The following is an 8010-nucleotide window of genomic DNA, read 5'->3' on the forward strand; positions in this document are numbered from 1 at the left end:
ATTGTTGCAAGGAGATGGAAATATGTTTAAGATCATGGATGGGTTTTGTCCAGCTTATCAAAGGAAATATTACTATTTTATATATATATATAGTATATATTATATATAATTATATATATAATATATATAATTATATATATTATATATATATTTAAAGATTTTATTTATATAATAAATTTATATATAATAAATTTATTATATATTATATTATATATTATATATAATATATTATAATATATAATATATAATTATATATAAATATATTTATATATATAAATTTATTATATATAAATTTATATATAATAAATTTATTTATATTTATTTATATAATTATATTTATTTAGATTTTATTTATTTATTTGACAGAGAGAGATCACAAGTAGGCAGAGAGAGAGAGGGAAGCAGGCTCCCCATGGAGCAGGGAGCCTGATGCGGGGCTCAATCCCAGGGTCCTGAAATCATGACCTGAGCCGAAGGCAGAGGCTTAAACACTGAGCCACCCAGGCACCCCCAAATTTATATTTTGAAATGGTTTCTACAGCTGAGATTCTGTGTGTACTGCCCTACTTGTGACAGTTATCTGTGTTTATTTTATATCTACCAGCAAAGCCTAGAGTAGAACCTTAAAACAATGAAAGAAGTGTGGGAGGGTACAGCACAATGACGTTATTACCATATTCCATGATTATTCATTCATTCACTCATTCAACAGTCCCTTATAGAACACCCAGACCTTAGTGCTAAAACAATGATCAGGACAAAATCCCTGGCATCAAAGAGCCTAGGTCATTGCATTCTGAGGGGTCAGGTTAGGGAGAAGGTGGCAGGAATCTGCATCTCTAACAAGCACTTATGTGACTCAGACTAACGGTTTTGAACCTCTGCCTTAAGCCTTTTTCTACCAATATTCGAAGTGTATTATTTGTTAGCAAAGAACCAAGATTTGGGAGAAAAGGTACTAACACAAGATAAAAGACAGATTTCTCTTAACACGGTTTTGTCGAATCCTAGGAAAATGGGAACTAGCATATCCATAGTCCCGTGTTTCTCAAAGTGTGATCTCTGTATCGGTAGTATCAGCATTACCTAGGAATTTGTTAGAAATGCAAATTATCAGACCTCACCTACTATACCAGAAATTCTGGGATTGGGGTCTAGCAACCTGGGTTTTAACAAGTCCCACAGGTGGTTCTGATATGGGTAGAATTAGTAAATCATTGCCATATCCTAATTCTATTACAGTTGCAACATTGCATAGAGTGATACATAATTTTAGGTACCTACACTGAGCTTATTAACGTCCATGTGAGTGAATTTTCTAATTTGCCTGGGGGGAGAGGAAGTCTCCTAATACGGCTTTCTTAAATCAAGTATGTTTAAATTCTTAATGTCTTTAACTCCCTCTACTAGCTTGGGCAAATTACCTCTTACATCTGCATAAATCATCTCAGACCCATAAAATAAAGCAGTGTCTGAGCTATTTATCGTAATCCTTTCCATCATTAACTTTCTCTCTTATGCTTTCCAGACCCATGTCAATCCCCATCCAAGTAATCATTGCTAGAATAGCAAGAAGAGATAAGAAAAGGCTAGCTTCCCAGATAGAATAGAAAAATAGGGCAAATATGGGAAGACCAAGAAGCATTACTGGACCTCCCCTCTCCATTGGGAAAAAAAAAAAAAAGATTCTCAGTGGAAATGGCGTCTTTCTTCTTATATAAATTAACAGCAGGAAACACCAGAGCAGGAATCACTGAAACACCTAGAGACTCTCCAGTGGGAATTGACTTTGATTTCTTGCTCTACCTGTCAGAAATCATCACAATGAACTTGAGACAACTCAAGCTGCTTAAATCGTCTGTCTGAAGCCTCAGTGTTCACCTCTGGGTTTCTTTGGTGGAAACAGATTAGCCAGAGAAAGAGCATCTTGCCTTTCATGATTAAGGCTGCTTGTAGAACACATTCACACATCCTCCCATCCAAGTCAACAACATTTGCCCTATTTGATAGATGAGCAAAAGGAAGCCAGGGAAGAAAATTAGTTACTCAAGTTCAGGAAGATCAAGTGTTGAACAGAGGGCCAAGATCACACCAAGATCCTCAGCTTTCCAAACCAGTGTTTCCTTCACTGCTGTACTTTCAGATCTGGAATGGGTGGCGGGGTGCGCAAGGTGCACTAGCTTCCTGCCTTCTTCCTTTTTATTTATTTTCCTGGCTTCCCTTCCCTCAGACTGCTCTTTAAAAGACCAATAGGCCTGAGGTCAGGAGCTGGAAATTCTAGTCCTGGTTCTGCCACAGAAGGCTGGCTGGTCTCAGACAAGTCATTTATGTTTCCTGGGCCTCACATGCCCTATTGTTACTCTGCCTCAGTAATAGTACGAAAAAGGAAATCAGAGTATGTATTGGCTGATTTTTACGTTTATGTAAATTTGAGTTTTCAGACTGCAGCTAGGGTTTGAAGGGTTGAGAAAGAGCAGGCAAATGGGAGTAATTCCAACTGGATAAGAGGAAATAGGACTAGGAGGTTCAGAGTAAATATTTAAGGTGTGGAGATGAGATAAGGCGAGCTAGACTCTTCTGTTTAAGACCCTTGTCTTTGCCCTTCCCTGATCTCCAAGTGCGAGCTTAGGTATGTGTAACTCCTGAAACCTTAAGTCATCTTTCGTCCTCTCGGTTTTGTTTTGGTGAAAGGAATTGGGATGTGAAATACAGGCTGTTGTGGGAACCACAGGATCAATATATTTAAGAGTCTCTCATGTACACCTAGCCCCACTTATTCTGAAATGTTTGAATTCTTTTTCTTAAAGATTTTATTTATTTATTTGACAGACAGAGATCACAAGGAGGCAGAGAGGTGGGTGAGGGTGGGGGGGGGAGCAGGCTCCCTGCTGAGCAGAGAGCCTAATGCAGGGCTCCATCCCAGGACCCTGAGATCATGACCTGAGCCGAAGGCAGAGGCTTAACCCACTGAGCCACCCAGGCGCCCCAAAATGTTTGAATTCTGATCCCACTATACTGGTAGGCAAATAATTTGCTGTCTTCTTAGAATCTCAGAGTCAAAAGTATGTGAGAGTTGGAACATGGTCACTTTTTTTTTTTAAATGGATCGATAGGGTAGGTTCAGTGGCTTTCTTTTTTATCACCTTCTAGAATCAAGGAAATCCTTATCTATATCATTTAATGCCTTTTGTGGTGTTTAGAAGCAAGTTAACCTATGTCCTGTACATTTGCCAGAAGGCCTGTCTGTGTCTTCTTCCAGGAAATTCAGAAATACTGATTCATCTGCCCTCCTCTCCTAAGCAGGCCAGTTAGTTTATCGGTAGTTATTAAGTCCAGCATTTCTGTAAGCAGGCCTCATGGGGAACACCAGAATCTGATAATTATACAGAGTATAGGAAAATTTCCTTCCAGAGCAAGTGTGGTTAAACTATAAACACAGAGATGGACAAGAGAGTGTGGCGTAGGGACACCTGGGTGGCTCAGTGGGTTAAAGCCTCTGCCTTCGGCTCAGGTCATGATCTCAGGGTCCTGGGATCGAGCCCCGCATCGGATTCTCTGTTCAGCAGGGAGCCTGTTTCCCTCCCCCCTCTCTCTGCCTGCCTCTCTGCCTACTTGTGATCTCTGTCTGTCAAATAAATAAATAAAATCTTTAAAAAAAAGAGAGAGTGTGGTGTAGAGTAAGGGGTAGAGGGGAAAAACAGAAATGATGTTCCAGAACCCGGATTAGGGAAAAGTATGGAAGGAAATGAAAAAGTAACAATAGTAGAGTCCTTTTGAAATTGACAGCATGGTAATTATTTTAGTGATTTTCAATCAGCATCTTTTAAAAATTGGGGAATTGTATACAATTTCTGGACACAAGAGACTCCCTTTTGAAGCTCCAGTTTTCTGTCCAACTAAGGAACTATCAAACTGGGCCAGAGGCAGCAATTCTTTTTTTTTTTTTAATATTTTATTTGTCAGAGAGAGAGAGAGGGAGAGAGAGCGAGCGAGCAAAGGCAGACAGAGTGGCAGGCAGAGGCAGAGGGAGAAGCAGGCTCCCTGCTGAGCAAGGAGCCCGATGTGGGACTCGATCCCAGGACGCTGGGATCATGACCCGAGCCGAAGGCAGCCGCTTAACCAACTGAGCCACCCAGGCGTCCCAAGAGACAGCAATTCTTTTACAAGCAATTGGTCATAAAATTTCAACAGAACAAGTGGCATTCAGATTATATGAGGCCAGTAAAGTGAATTAATACATACCAGGGACAGGTGTGTTTGACAGCACCAATAAATTAATCAATAGTGTAGAAATCAGAAGCAGCTCCACCAGTTGGCACCAAATTACCAGGGTTTTTTTTTTTCTTTTCTTTGTCTAAATCATGTAATTACTGCTTGCTTCTTTCTCATAAGAACCCCTTGCTTTCCCCACATGAGCAGGACACTTTTCCCACACCTCTGGAATTTGTGCACCTGAATTGCAATTCTGAGATCAACAAAAGCTTGTATTCTTTTTCAGTTTTGCCTCCTTTTCTCAGTTGACATAAATGGTGTGAGAACAACATGGGATCCGAAGGGATGCACCACTCTGACTCCGGATTCAAACATGGTACCTGCATAACCAAGCAGCACAGGGTTCTGCTGGTGAGTTCTCTTAGTTCTAAACCTCCCTGTTTCCATAATTTTCTTTTTAAGTAAGCTCTATGCCCAAGGTGGGACTCGAACTCATAACCCCAAGATCAAGAGTCACATGTTGTACCAACTGTGCCAGCCCAGAGCACTCCACCCCTTACCCCCAAACTTCCTTTTTTTGGTTGACGCTCAGACCCAGGTTTGGGGTCTTTCCCATGTAGGCTTTTGTCTGTCTGAACTATAGTTACTCTCTTCTGTCTGGTGATTACTCAATGGAGTTTTCAGTTTGGAAAATTGCTGCAGGAGGGCAGCCCCTGCCCGGCTGGGTGTATGTTATAGGGATATTTCTTGTAAGTTTCTGTCTTGTTGGATCAATCCTGCTTGTGTTACAGGGGCCACTCCTGGCATCTTCTGAGATTCCAAAATTAGTCTATTTGCATGCACAATTGGAAAGAGAAAAGAGACCAAGCAGCTTGAGTAGGAAGCACAGTTTACTTCGTTTTTAGAGGCCTCTGAGAAATTAAATCATTCTCAGCTTGCTTCCTTACCGAAAAATAACTTAACTTTGTAAAGCCAACTCTGACCTCCCTCAGAGATGATCTAAACCAAAAAAGTTTCTGAGAAACTGCCACAGATGTTGCTCTTTCTCTACCTTCTCCCTCCTGCTTTTCACCCATATATCCTAGGATTTTCTTAAACATTTATTGATTCATTTATTTTGAGAGAGAGAGAGAGAGAGAGCACACACACTTGAGTGGAGAGGCAGAGGGAAAGAATCCCAAGCAGACTCACCACTGAGCATGGAGCCTGACACAGGGCTTGATGTGAGTCTCGATCTCAGGACCCCGCGATCACGACCTGAGCCAAAACTAAGAGTCAGAGAGTTACCTGACTGCACCATCCAGGCTGTCCTGTATATCCTAGTTTTACAGAACTTCCATTCTATAATATCAACCTGGACGTTCCTCTGGACCTCCAGTCATTCAAACTCCCTCTAATCTTAAACCTAATGAAGGAGGTTCTAGGACTTCATCAATCATTTATACTCCTTGGACCAAGGCAGAATTGTGAGCTGCTACAAAGGACCTTCCCAATGCCCTTGAAGACCTTCTAGGATTTGCTAAGGAATTCATTTTAGCTATTCAGACCTATAAACCTGGTAATTCTGACCTTTATCAACTTACACACATGCTTGTAAGTGAGGGGCATATAAGGGCATGAATGGGAAAAGTAGGCTGGACAAAGCCTTTTGATGATTTTTCTAAGTGAAAAGCTATAGGTAAAACAGAAGCTTTTAAGCTAGCTAAAGATTTACATAAAACTACCCCTAAGATTTTTCAAAAGACTATAGATTGGAGAAGCAAATCAACAACGTACTCAATGGCCAAATGAATCTGGTTTTTGATTATTATACTTTAAAGAAAAACTTTTAAACAATACATTGGTATTGACAAAAGTAATTGTGAAAACACTTTCCAAAAAAATTGAATACCACCTTTGCTACCTAAAAGACAAAGTTGGCCCAAATAGCCTAAGAGCACTCTCCCTTCTAAGGACACAAACAACAGGGTGGGGAAACAATGCTCATATAACAGAATAGGGCAGCTCTGAGGACTAGAGGGGATCTTTCTTTACTTCTACCCAATACCTTAGGGGAAATAGATGTTATTGGGAATAGGATGAGATGAGGTCTCTCTCTCTCTCTCTCTCTCTTTTTTTTTTTTTTTTGAGTGAAGTCGACACACAATGTTACACTAGTTTCAGGTGTACAATATTGTGAGTCAACAAGTTTATACATGATGCTACATTCACCACAAGTGTAGCTCCCATCTGTCACCAAACAACTCTAATACAATACCACTGACTGTATTCTGTATACTGTGCCTTTTATTCCAGTGACTTAATTCATTCCATACCTAGAAGTCTATCTCCCACTCCTCCCCTTCACCCTAAAGACATGGGAGCAACACTGCCAGAGTTAAGCCCCATCAACCTTCCTTTCCCCCTTCTTTGGAATACAGAAACACTATAAGTGGTAGGAATGTCTCATATCCCATGACAGTTTTGAAATTCTTCCCTATCCCTTTTCAGCTGGGACCCTTACAAGGCACTCATCAATTCCTTCTCGTCCCTACAGACCCTATTTACCTGGCAAGAATGTTTAAAAAGCAGCTCTGTAGTCAAAAGTTGGCCAGATTAGAAGCAGGTATTCACCACCTGATAGAAATTTTAAGGCCTCTCCCCTAAGTTAAAATTAGAGCTCCATACCCAGAGGGAAAGAAGGAAACTGAGGATAACAGAGTCAGAAGGGTAGATCAACCCATGATGTCATTTCAGCTGCAACACAGTTCCTTGAGGGATTAAAAGCTATGGTCTTTATCTACAAATCTTGGCAAAACTAGAAATACAGCCCCAGAAACAACTGAAAATCCTTCAGCCTTTCCTTTTCACCAAGCCGAAAACATCCACTATTTACCTCAAAAGTCTTGTGATGTCTCTGGGAACTCATATGTAGATCAGCCTCTATTCCTAAAACTTGGTTGAGGGGGGAGTTTTTTAAAATTACAAATGGCTCTAGAAGCACCCTTGCCCAAAATCCAGCCCAGAGCTTCCATAATGTTACTTGTCAAGGACAGATACAAATGCTAAGTGCCTTCTCCACAAATATTAACAGAAAAAGTTTAAGCTGAGCAGGAAGCCTTAACTGATTGATTCCATGTGCCAGAAAAACACTTTGGATACAATTTTTCTTTTATAAACTAGTGAGTTCTGAATTATCCTACTTGTCTCATGGCTAAAAAATTTATTCTACTTTTTAAAAAAAGATTTTAAGTAACCTCTACCCCCAACGTGGGGCTCAAACTCACAGCCAACTCCAAGATCAAGAGTCCCACACTCTTCTGACTGAGACAGCCAGGCTAAAAACTTTAAAACAATAGCTTTAAGGTTACCATTTGTGGGTTGTTTTTTTGTTGTTCATAGGTGTTGTACACGTGTGGTATTTACTAACCTCTGGGTATGGCCAAATTTAATTTATAAAAGAGCTCTGTTTAATTGGCTTAAAGAAAATTAGTGCTTATATAAAGTAAGTTCTCAGAGATGTAATAGAAATGAACCCAAATATGTTTCCAATTCATGTGATCTAAGATTAATCCTTAATATAAAAGCTAATTGAAGTTGGTTGGTTTAATTAAAACAGGCATGTTTTTAGAGTTGCCAGCATTAAATATAAAGCTTTTATTCTACCTAGGTTTGCCAAAAGTCAAATTAGCTCATGTTATCTCTGTTACAGAATTTGTCAGCAAGGGATATAACTTAAAAGGTGATGGCTAGCTGTTTAGTGCCTTGTGAAATTTTCATGACTAATCTAAACATAATTATTAAGAACAAGTGAATTAA

The sequence above is a fragment of the Martes martes genome (genome assembly GCF_963455335.1).
Source record: "Martes martes genome assembly, chromosome: X".
Lineage (NCBI taxonomy): Eukaryota > Metazoa > Chordata > Mammalia > Carnivora > Mustelidae > Martes > Martes martes.